At 44.1% G+C, this 12,397-nt stretch overlaps 1 long non-coding RNA gene across 2 annotated transcripts in view; it reads left to right on the top strand.

Moving 5' to 3' along the window:
• Positions 1 to 12,397, top strand: part of LOC130870806 (uncharacterized) — a 333,335-nt gene that overhangs the window by 121,178 nt on the left and 199,760 nt on the right. For both annotated transcript variants that reach the window (XR_009056798.1, XR_009056797.1), the window contains exon 2: positions 5,411 to 5,705. This is a non-coding gene — a long non-coding RNA (uncharacterized LOC130870806). The remainder of the gene's footprint in view (positions 1 to 5,410; positions 5,706 to 12,397) is intronic.

Here is a 12,397-nt window from a genome sequence, read left to right as displayed (position 1 = left end):
TTTGGAGGTAGAGGTTTGTTACAGGGATCATGACCCATAGTGTGAACCACTACCTTAAACCACCCCAAATGCTACCAAGAACTGGGGACCAAGTATTCAAATGCCTGATATGATGGGTGATATTTCATTTCAAACCATTTAAGTTGTTCGACCATACTTACAATTATTTTTTAATTACTTTTTTGTAAATTCTTCTTTCATTTTCTTTTCATTACTGACCTCAACTATAGAATTGGTACTTTTTTGGAGATGGCATTTTATTTCTTTATTGGGATTTACACATCTGAAGTTAATTTGTTTATTGGGTTTTTCTTTTTTTCTGTGTTTTTTTTCTCCAACTTACCTTCTTTCAGTAGAGGTGTTTACACTGTTCATGCTGAGATTTATTCATAGCAGTGCTGGGATATTGGTTTCCTCTGTTTGTCTATCCAGGTCTTCTGTTTCCCTGCTATAGATTGGTACCTTCATCAGTTTAGTCCAGGAGCCTGGAATAAATTTTCTCCGGCAGTGTGGCTCAAGGCTGGATGGAACAACTGGAGAGTCCAAGTTAAAGAGCTGGCAGGGCTCTGGAACTCTGAATCATGTATGAGACCCAAAGGTTCTCTAGTTGAAATCTGGCAAATACCAAAGGGAGGAAAGGGCCTGAGACAAGATGGTTATCCCTGGCAAGCAGTTGTAGGACTTGGTCTACTTGGTCTCCTACACCCTCGGGTCCCTACCACATGTGGTGGCTACAGTGTCCCCAATAGCAAGCTACAATTTATTTCTTACCATAAGGAAACTCCCCAACACTTTAATCACTGCGCTTTCTTTCACTAGGTCCTCCCCCATTGATTCTCAAGCTTGAGGTTCTTTAAAAAGAGAACTCACCACAGCTCTCTAGTGTGGACTTGTTAGACTGGCATGTGGATGTCTAATGCAGAGTTGATACAAGTAATTATACAAGTCAAATGAAATTAGAGAAGAGATAAGAGCAGAGCAGACAGATAAAATAGATAAAATGAAATCTGAGAATAGATAAAAGCAATGCAAAGATCTGAACTGCACATGTTTGTTAAATATAGACGCCAAGGTTGTTTTGCTTAAACACAGTGACTGCTTGCTTCATGAGTATCGTCATGGCCAATATTTTAAAAATAGCTCTTCTGAAACCCTAAGTTGGAGGTGATGAGCCCCTTTCTTTTCACTCTTTTTTGAACTGCCGGGAAAATTGTATCCAACTTGAAATTCATTTATGAAGTCAATCTCTAGTCTATGTTTCTAGCTTATAGGAAACATTATATTTTCAAGAAAATAATAAACTCAGATGTGAATAAGGACACCCTATAGGATATCTGTTGCCTTGTAACAAGTAGTCACAAACTTAGGGACTTACTATAGAAATGATCCTTCATTCTCTCTCTTAGTTTCAGTGGGTCAGGAGTCCAGAGGTGTGCTTGGGGTCTGGTTTTCAGAGGCTAAGTGAAGCTTCCGTAACCTCAAGTCTTTGTCAGTCACATGCTTGGTGAATGACTACCCAAGTGTGGACAGCCGGGGCTCTTCTAGAAAACTCTAAGCAGACTTTGCATTTGACCTATGCACATGGATAGCCTCAGGGAGAAACATTTTTATATGGGCTCAAGTGAGTCCTGCCAGCTTTCATGGGGAGGAAATTAAGCTTCATCTTTTGAGGTGAAAGACATGAGAAAATGTGTAATATATTTTGAAGTCTCAAGAACATTTAAAAATTATGTGGCCACGCTGAATTTTAGGATGCCGTCTATATGATTCGTTATAGACCATGTCTTTGTTAGGGTTTCTACTGCTGCTATAGAACACCATGACCAAAAACAACTTGGGAAAGAAAGGGTTCGTTTCATCTTACACTTTCAGGTAACTGTCCATCACAGAGAGAAGGCAAGGCAGGAACTTAAGTAGCACAGAAACCTGGAGTCAGAAATGGATGCAGAGGCCATGGAAGAATGCTGTATGGAAGAATGCAGCCAGGACCACCAGCCCAGTGGAGGATTATCATCTGCACTGAACTGGGACCTTCCTCATCAATTATCAGTCAGGAAACTGTATCTCAGGCTTTCAAAGGTTCATCGGGTGGGAGCATTTTCTCAATCGAAGTTCCTTTTCTCAAAGGACTCTAGCTTATGCCCAGTTGACAAAAACTAAGTGAAACAGGCTAGTTCTTACTGCAGAAGGAAACATGCTATACTGGCCAGGGTCAGTCCTCTGTAAACTATTGTTTTCAATGGTTGACATTGAGTGCAAATTGATTTGATCACCTGCGAAGACTGTACCTGAGCATCAGACTGGAGGTTCTATGCATGAAATCCTCTCGCCCATTAACAATTCCTTTCTGTATCTTTGCAACTGGGGCTCTATGGGGGGACTTTTTTATATTTAGACACCTACATAGTTAATATATTGTTCGACCATCTGTGAACTCCAGAAGGAGCCTCACCCTAAATGTCACTGTGGCTGGAGAGCTTGTGCTCCATATTCTCCACCATTTGTCACACCAGGTCCATGATGGGTGGGATGACTGTGCTACCCCACAAGGAAAATGGGAAGGGCATCAAGGAAGGCATCTTGCCCCCCACAGATCATTGGATGGACTAAGTCTTTCTCTATATGGTGAGGGTATCTTCTTGGAAGAAGGTGCAAAGACTTCCTTAGAGCTCTGGAGTTCTGAACACTAGAGCTTGTCTTCCTCCTTCCCAGCCTCCCCATTGTTGTCTTGGGAGAAGTCTACTTCTTACCTTGAGATAACCAGGTTAATAACTAAGATAGGACCTAAAATCCACCAGAATGTCACTGTTATCTGTGCTGAGTGTCATGTTAATGAAGAGTTCACATTAGAATACTTAGGTGAAAGTGCAGAAGCTTGACTCCCTAGAGTGGATGCTGGCTCCTCGGATGTTGAGGGGTTGTGGGCTCCTTATAAGACCATATACTTACTCTCTGATTTCTGAACAGTGGAATGACCCATAAAACTTGGTGAGAGAGGGAGGCATTTTCAAGACAGTGGATGTTAGCTATGTGATCAGGAAATTGTTTTGAGATGTATCTGTTGTATCTATAGTCATGGTGTCTGCTGAACAAGTGGGTGCATAGAACAAGTTGTGTATATCGCAAAGCAAGAGGTGTGCACTGGAAAAGATCCTCCGTGCCAGGCCTTTTTTTTTTTTTTTTTTTTTGGTTTTTCGAGACAGGGTTTCTCTGTGGTTTTGCCTGCCTCTGCCTCCCGAGTGCTGGGATTAAAGGCGTGCGCCACCAACGCCCGGCCGTGCCAGGCCTTTTAACATGAAGGAAATCAACTCTCTCTCTCTCTCTCTCTCTCTCTCTCTCTCTCTCTCTCTCTCTCTCTCTTTCTCTCTCTCCTAGTTTTCCTGTCAAGTTTACTGATGTTGACACTAACTTCCAGGTACAACCCGAGTTGTCACAATTCCCGAGTTGTCACAATTCTTTTTTTTTTTTAAATTTTATTTATTTATTATGTATACAACATTCTGCCTCAATGTATGCCCACACACCAGAGGAGGGCGCCAGATCTCAGTACAGATGGTTGTGAGCCACCATGTGGTTGCTGGGAATTGAACTCAGGACCTCTGGAAGAGCAGACAGTGCTCTTAACCTCTGAGCCATCTTTCCAGCCCAACTAATGATAGAGGCACAGTTTCAGTCTCTGCTACCAAAAAGGCAATGTTATGTTGTGGTTGAAAGCCTGGTTTGTGCTACTTCATTTGAATCCCACTCAGTAATCAGGGTACATTTTTGAAGTCTTTTGGGTGTTTTCCTTGTACTGTAAAGCAGGGGTTATAGCAGGACTTACCCCAAAGCATGGTGAAGGAGGTGAGATGGAAACCCAGGAGAGCAGGAAGTACCCTGAATGCAACAGCATTGCTTGGTGCGTGCTGCTTCCTGTAAGTGATGAAAGTATACTAAAGTCGATGCTTCTCCCTCCTTTTAGCTCACCCATGAATTAAGGTTATTTCTGAATCCAGCTTTCCCTCACTTTTGAGCTCCACTCCTGCACTTACATGGAGCATGGAGATTGAGAAGGGGCAGTGATATAGGCCCCCATCCTCATGAAGTGAGCCAGGTACTGGCCTTGACTGCAACATGCAAACTTCTAAGCCACTAACAATTCCGTACCCATGGTGGCTGCTGTGGAATGTCCAGCAATGAAGATGTGATATGTGCCTTTTGTTGAAACTCAGTAGCACTACTTCCAGCACTCCATTTCAGATGTTCTTTGTCCATTTAGAGGTATGACAGGGACCAAGACAGATGGATGAGGCTCTGGGTACAGCCATTCCAATTGCAATTTTCCTATTGATTTCTAACCAGGATGACAAGACTCTATGGAATAGTAATGGAGACTTCAATAAAAGGGAGAAGAGTAGATGGGTCTATTACAATAGGCAACTGAAATTCTGGTTATTTGTTGGTCTCATGGAAGGATCCAGTGAATTCCTTGACTTCCAACTTGGCCAGTTCATATAAGGCTACTATTTTTATAGGGGCTGTCCTTTTGCAAATCGCGCCTCACTTTCCTTCTGTTTTGGTTTTCTTTTGAAAGTTCAGGTGCACTTTTATGTGTGTGTGTGTATGTGTGTGTATGTATTTGTGTGTGTGTGTGTGTTGTGTGTATGTATGTGTGTATGTGTGCGTATGTGTATGTATGTATGTGTGTGTGTATATATGTGTGTATGAATATGTGTGTTTGTGTGTATGTATGTGTGTGTAGGTAAATAGACTCCAAGCTGACCCTAGGAGTCTTAGTTAATCATTCTCCACCTTAGTCACCGAGGCACAGTCTCATCATTACAGCCCAGAGCTTGCAGCTTCAGCTAGTTTAGCTTGTCAGCAGTCCCTGGGGTCCTTGTCTGTGTTTCCCAAGCATTTGGATTACAGGCAGGGGCCACACCCACCTGGTGTTTATGTAGATTCCAGAGATTTAACTCGCATCCTCATACTTAAACAGCAATTGCTCTACTCTAGCCCTTCTGCTTTAGGCTTACCCGGTCATGGGCAGCCAAAACACTACAGGCCGTCCAGTGAGTTTTCAGGAGGAGATTTTCGTGGGTTCAGCATGAATTATGTGCTGTTCTCTGAGAAAATGGAAACAGCACCCTTATTGGCTGTCTGTACCCAATCCCCTTAGGTGAAATAGAAGTATTGAATTCAGCCTTCACATTTTAAGAGGAGGGGAAAGGTTGGTGACTTCAAAGTAAAATTGGAGCATTGTTCCCCAAAAAAGCAAAGGGAAAGTCAAAACTGACAGATCCCATTCCAAGTGAGGGTTCAGGATGCAGGACATCAGTGCACACACACATGTAAAAGCCAAGAAACGTTAGTGCAGCAGATGGGTAAACCTGATGTTGATGAGCTGGTTTTCTGTGTTCTTTTCTTATAGACAAAACCTCAAGGTTCATCCACCTGCAGACTCTGGTGAACTCTCTTCCCTGTGCCTGGTGTTACACTAGAAGCTGAGATCAAGGCAATAGCAAGACCTTCAAGGCACCCAGATCTGAAGTCTGCTTGAAAGCTGAACCATGCCACAGCCATGTTCTGCTTCCCTCCAGCTAGGATTTTCATTGTATCTCTCTCCTCCACTGAGACTGGGACCTGCTCACATCCCTCTGCATCCTAAGAGCATGTTCTTCCATGGAAGGCATGTTATAGAATGGGATGTATCATTGGAGACGCAGGTAAGAAATCTGAAGCCAATGACCTCATCTAGCCCTCAGCAGCCTCTGTCCTGGCTCTTGCCCCACCGCAGGTACAAGGACAAAAGGCCCATTGTCCTTAGAAGCCTATAGGATAAATGGAGAGCAAACGTGTCTTTGCTGGTTAATCTGCCTTGATAAGGAGTATTGTTTTATCTCCTGCCATCGCGAGGGTTTCAAGGGGTGAATTCTCCTGGGGACAAAGTCTGCCTTGTCTTTTCTGACTCACTGAGACGATGAAATTGACCTTTCATATACTCTGTGGTTGTCACAGCTCAAGTGCCAAGGTGTTAGGGAGCCTTGAGAATATTCTCCTTCCCCCCAAAACAGGCGTGCCATCTACGGAAATACTGTGTGTGTCTCTTCAGCTTCACGTTTAATTTTTAAAATTAAGACTGTATGAGTAAATTCATATGATAAACACAAAGACAGTACAATGACTTGCCTCCTGCTCCCCAGCACCTCCTTCTACTGTTCCCTAGCAATGTCATTTGCATTTAGGGTTTGCTAAACGGGTGATAAGGCAGTAGTACCAATACTCTGTTATACTAATCATATTACATCCCAAGTACGCAGTTTACTGTAGGTTCACTCTGCGTTGTCCATGGTGCGCTTGGTCAGTATCATGACACACACCTACCACTGTACGGGAAATTATAAAGGGGTCTGTCTACCCTCAAAGTCTCGTGTGCTCCACCAGCTCTCCCACGTTCCCGCCTCCCACTCTCCCTAGAGAGATGCTAATGCTTTCCCGCTCTCCAGCTTTACCTGTTCCAGAATGTCATAGAGATAGGATCGTCCCAATGGTCACTCAGACAGCATCTTTCACTTGGCATTGCAATAACTTTCCCCTGCTGGGGTGACTTGATAGCTCATCTCTTTTTACTACTCAATAGTTTCTTCAGGTGCTAGGGATTGAACCCAGGGACTTTGCCAGACGGGCAGTGCTGTGCTGTGGAGCAGCATCCACACCTTTTTGCCCAATAGCTTCTACCTTACTCTAAAAGCTTTTCATGTAACAACTGATATTCTTGGCCCTATATCCCTTTTCTTTTTTATTATTTCCTATGAGATAACCTAATTTTAGAAAGGGCCTTATTGCATGTGGTATTTCAAAAGCTAAAATGACTAAAAAGCAATTTTAACTGTTTTTGGTAAGGTAGAGAAACAGAGCAAACTCTAATATGTCAACTGTGATTCAACTACATTAAGTTGGCATGGGCTTCAGGCAGCATTGATACTCATGGCAATTGTATCCAGATGAATTTATATAGTCATATAATTAGTGTTTCTCCAGAAATAAATGATCTCCTGGGTTTTTTCCCCAGCAACATTGGAGGTCCCACTTATAGTAATAGCATTCACAAATTCACATTTGATACATGGGTCCCACATTTTTCCTTTCTATTTATATTTCCAGAACGAAATGTACCTTATCTGTCTAGCAAAGTAATATGGTAAGAGGTGTTCCTGTCCAGTCATACCGGGACACTGAGGCTGGGATGGGAGCTCACTGTGGCGAGTACAGATCACAGAATGCCAGGCCTGAGCTTGCCTTGTCCCGGAAAGATGTGTTCTTAAACATCCATTTCTCCCAAGACTTGGTGTATTCACACAACTAATGATAGTTCCCACCTTCGAAGATGTTCTGGAGGTCAAAGGGGAAAACCTTTGGAGCGTATCGACAGCAGAGGCAACAACAAAACCCCTCTGCAAACAGCAGTGATCTACGCAGGGCCTTTGGTCCATGGAGAAAGGAAGGGCTGAGTCCATTTAGGTGATCATTAAATTAGTCCTGACTGTCCGCAGCGGCAAAAGCAGGGTGGATCCTGTCACAGATGTGTTCCTAGACATAGCTAAGTCTGTCCAGGAAAACAGCTTCACTGAGGTGAAGGGAAATGAAAAGGTCAGGGGTCGTGTGAAATGGCACAGAATTGAGCACATCCCTTCTCCTTTTTGGACTCAACCCCTGGTATGACAGAGTCACTGATAATAGCTGCACTCTTCACTCTGCCCTCCTCAAAAGTCCCATTTCCGGAGCAAGTGTCTGTACCAGAGAGGTCATTAGTAGTCAGTGTGATTCCCAAGTAGGAGTGTGAGTGTGTGTGTGAGTGTGTGTGTGTATGTGTGTTTACTTACATGTGGGGGCCAGAGATCGACTTTAGGGATCTTCTGAAACCGTCCCCCACTTCATTGTTTTGAGAAAGGGTCTCTCACAGAATCTAAAGCCCACTTTGTGGTAACACTGACTGGCTGCTTAGCTCCAGAAATCCTCCTGTCTCCCGTGACTGGAATTACAGGTGTGCCCTAACATTCTAGGCGTTTAAAGTGTGTTTGAGGAGTCTAAACTCGGGTCCTCATCCGCGCATTGCAAGCACTTTCCTGTCTGAGCCATCTCTGCTGCCCTGGTGCGTGTTTTCCAGATTTGGTTAACAGTTAACTTGCGGTTAACTGAAGGATTTCGAATCATCCTTTGCCTCTCTCCATTCCTCTTTCTCCTCTTATGTAATTTCACCATAAGATATTAATAATACAAGAAATCTAAATCTCAGATTCCACATTATACAAAGTGAGCCAGGAGTTCCTGCATCTGTTCCTCCGCCAGCGGGATCTTGACCCTGTGCTCCTGCTGTGGGATCATGTTTCTTCCTGTGTCGTTGCTGCTCTGCTTTCCCTGTGCAGAGGCACAGAGATGTCCTGAACTTGGCAGCTCTTACAGGGTGATGACCAGGAGGCAGCAAAACAGCAAGACCCACTGGCCTGTTGTTCTTGTTTAGAGAGGACGGTTCTACGTGCATTCCTGAATTATAGTTCTGTAAAAGGAGGAGGGGGAGGAGGCAGAGGAAAGAGATGTAAATCTCATAAGACTCTAGACATTGAACATCATTCTTTTTATCATGATTTACACACTTGACTTTTGCAGAGCAAATTTGCTTTATCAAAGGTAGATTACAAACCCATCACCAGCCTGATCCCTTACACCTTTGTATAGCCAACAAAAATACAGATGTGAATCCTAGAAAGCATGCTTGAAGGGATTATGGGAAGGGAAGCCCTGGAAGATGGGAAGACAATGATATGATGCTGGGAAAGCTATCACCCAGAGATACCAGGAGGGCTCTATTACTGAAAACTACTACAGATCCCAACAAAGATATCACCTGTTAGGGCTAGAAAGGAACTCAATTGCGTTTTTTACTATTTTAAACAAAGCAATGGTGAATTAAGGTCCATTTAGCAGTCCCGTGATAGAGTATCAGAAATGAGATAAGTCTAGTGGTTAATGATCATAGACCGGGCAATGAGAATGGATTTGAAGCCAACTTGCACTTTTAATCATTCATTTCAATAAACCAAGCCAACGCTCAAGCCCTGTGTGTGGCAAATGAGATAATGTTCATCTCAGTATTCTTGAAATTTTGATTTGATAAAATAAAAACAGAAATGCTTAGTTCAGGTAGAGTTTTATGAACTGTTCCCTTTTATTCAAGTGTTAAGGATTCTGAATGAAGGGGCACACCGCATGGAGCACCATTTTGAACGTTCTCACCCTAAAACCCTACATATTCTGAAGAAGCTGGGCAAGCCAGTCAGCAACAGCATGGAAGATGCCGTCTTAAATAAGCGAAAGCTGAAACTGTGTGTGTTGGCACCCCCATTAAAGCAAGGATTTGGAAGTATGGCTTCTGATTATTTCTCCAGGACTTGGGTCAAAAGTGCATCGTTAATGCTGTCTTCGTTGCTATTGAAAGTGGATTCCGTTTCACATCAGTCCTATTTACAGCAGCTTTCTCGGGACTCAAACAAAACAAGGCTCACCCGCCCACTGGTGTGCAAGCTCTGCAAAGTACAGTCTTCTATTGTGACATGTATCCTGGCAGCACGCCACTGTCTGCCCAACCCTACTGTAGGGTCAGAACCACCCCCACGCCCTACCCACCCCCACCACCCCATCCCATAAAACCACTGAACTCTTGGGACGGTACTAAGAACCTGGAAGAAGCATTCAGCATCTCTCTCGAGATGAGTAAACTACATGGAAGACTATGGGTATTTTATGATCTGTTATAGATGGATAATTCAAGGTGCAGTTTGGTGGTTTTTTTTTTCTTTTTTTTTCCGTAAAGTAAGAAAGCTTAGCAGTGAAACTCATTTTCCACATCTCCCGAATGGTTTTGCAATGAATCTGTGAACTTACTCAGCTTCCTCTGTTGAGGCAATCTCCCCTAATTGTGTTCTTGTGTGGAATAGACATGATGACAAAAATATTACATCTCTGGAAAGAAAGTGTGGACCCCGTTACCCGGGTAGGAACAGTCTAAGTCCCCGGTGAAAAAGGAGCCAGGATTGTGCTGACTCTGGCAGTATTTGCCTTCTGGATAATTGTGCTCAGACTCTTCCTTCTTGGTCAGCAGTAGGACAACGAAAATCCTGAACTAAGTATCTCTGGGACCGTAATGGTCTAGTAGCTAAGGGGACTGCCAAGTAGATCTCGAGAAATTTCCACAAGACTTCTCCAGAGCGACGAGAAACCATAGCAGAAATGAACAAGGAGATGGACCACAGAACCTGAATGTCTTGAATTCATCTCCTTTTCCCGGTCTCTAGGAACCAATGCCCTCTTTTCTTTACCCTCCGTGCCAATAATGGCGGGTTCAGAGGGGACCTGCCAGGAATGTTAACGCGGCTGATGACTCTCAGCTGCCAAAGCAACCTGGCGAAAAGGAGAGCAGGCTTAGAAGGTTCCTGTTCCTCTGTTCTTGGGCAGAGTGACCTTCAGAGCTGCAGGGCCCGTTTGTGGGAGTCGGTGGGTGTGGCCTGAGAGGGAGATTCAACAATTGGAAGCTGACCTTTCAGAGTCGAGATTTTTTCCATCCTGGAAAATAAGAACTGAGCATAGGAATTGAATTAGAAGTGGAAGGATTTCCCAGGGCTCTCATCTGTCCCAGCTGCATCCACAGAGCCTGGCCAGGCCTTGCTCCTGTCCTTCCCGGCTAGGATTCCTGCTTAGCCCTCCTAGCTCTTGGCTGGGTGCTGAGGTCCACAGAAGCACCTGAGACATACAAACTCAGCTGCAGTCAGGAGACGCAGCCTCAGAATTGGAGGAGGAATTGTGAAAACATCTCCCTGCAAATCGGACGCCCTCCTCACTCCCACAACAAAAGAACTAGTGTTTCTCAACGCTCTTGCCTCAGGCCCTCACCCGCCTGTGAACAGGGGCACTGAGGGGACAGAAACACCATAAAATCCTAGGTTCCCTCCGCTCAGCCTCAAGCTGTGGTTTCCCATTTCCTCCCACTGGACAGCTTCAGTATTAATTGCTCCCAAAACCAACAGTAAAATTTCACTACCACTCCTTGCAGGCAAAGAAAGCCTCGGGTCTTCTGGGAATTTTGGAGTGGGGCTTGCTGACCCTGGCATCTCTCTCCTGGTTTAGACACACAAGCGGTGGGGGTTCCAGACAGTTCTTTAGTTTGGGGGAAGAGGCTCTCTACACAGAGTAGTCCAAAGCTGCTCCTGAGAATTCCCTAAGAAATGCAAATTTCAGTTCATCAGAAGCCCCGGGACTTGGCTGGCTCCTTGGTGTGTTGAAAAAGCCTACAAGTGATTTCAGCTCAGCTAAACGGTGAGGCTTGGCTGATCCAGGCGAGGCGTTTATTTTGTCAGGACACTTTCAACTTTTGCTGCTGTCCGCGTGGCCTTTCACTCCCTGTGGCATGCTTACTTTAGTCTCTGTGTAAGTCACCATCATCCTTTCTACCTAAGCGAGTGAACTGTTCTCTAATTTGTATCCTGACATTTGTGGCATCTACCAATAAATATATTTTGGTAAAATCCACCAAGTTCCCATGTTCTGTGCCAGGCTCAGAAATCCCAACATGCTTAACCTCAGCAAATGCTTTATATACTATGAGGCTATAGTTCTGGTGTTCTGGTGATACTAAATGAAAATTTAAAAATCGGTTAAAGAAATTAAAATTGTAGATGGTAGCTGGGGCTTGAAGTCTCACCTCTGACATGGGCTGACTCTCTAGACTGAGGTAGTGATTTGACCTCTTCAGTACTGAGGAAACACTGGTGATGTTTGCCACCCCATGGTTAGCACAGTAGCTGGCCAGGGCAGATGCTGTGAATGCCCGTTGCTGCTGCTGTCGCCATCCTGGTCTTCACATGCACATCATTAGCGTGTTCACTGTGACTGCGGCAAAGAACACAGGTGAAAACATCTGTGAAGTTGTAGTTTTGATGTTGTTTGTTGGTTTGTTTTGTTTTGTTTTAGATCAAGGTTGTGGGTTTATCTCCTATACTTCCTGAAGTGCTGGCACTTACTGTAGGCAAAATTGACTTTTCATAAAATGTTTCATAAAACATACCGAAACAGTTGTTGACGCCATTCGAAAATTGCCTTCCTCGATTGCCCAGGATCCATCACTGCTAAGAGTCCCGGCTGAATCATTTAAAGTGATATTAGATCTGCCCACATTACCCTGCTCATAACCTCTTTAAGCTAGACCTCTGGTTCATATTAGAATATTAGAAACTGTAACATGGTTTCATATTAGAATCATTTGGGACACTTTCAAACAAAGCCTGCTCCTGCATCCCTTCAAGACTCAGGTTCAGTAGGCATAGTGTGTGACCTGGACTGTGTCCCCCCGGGTCATCCTAAAGGG

This window comes from Chionomys nivalis, chromosome 1 (genome assembly GCF_950005125.1).
Source record: "Chionomys nivalis chromosome 1, mChiNiv1.1, whole genome shotgun sequence".
In the NCBI taxonomy this organism is placed as follows: Eukaryota; Metazoa; Chordata; class Mammalia; order Rodentia; family Cricetidae; genus Chionomys; species Chionomys nivalis.
This window is presented reverse-complemented; position numbering and strand designations above follow the sequence as displayed.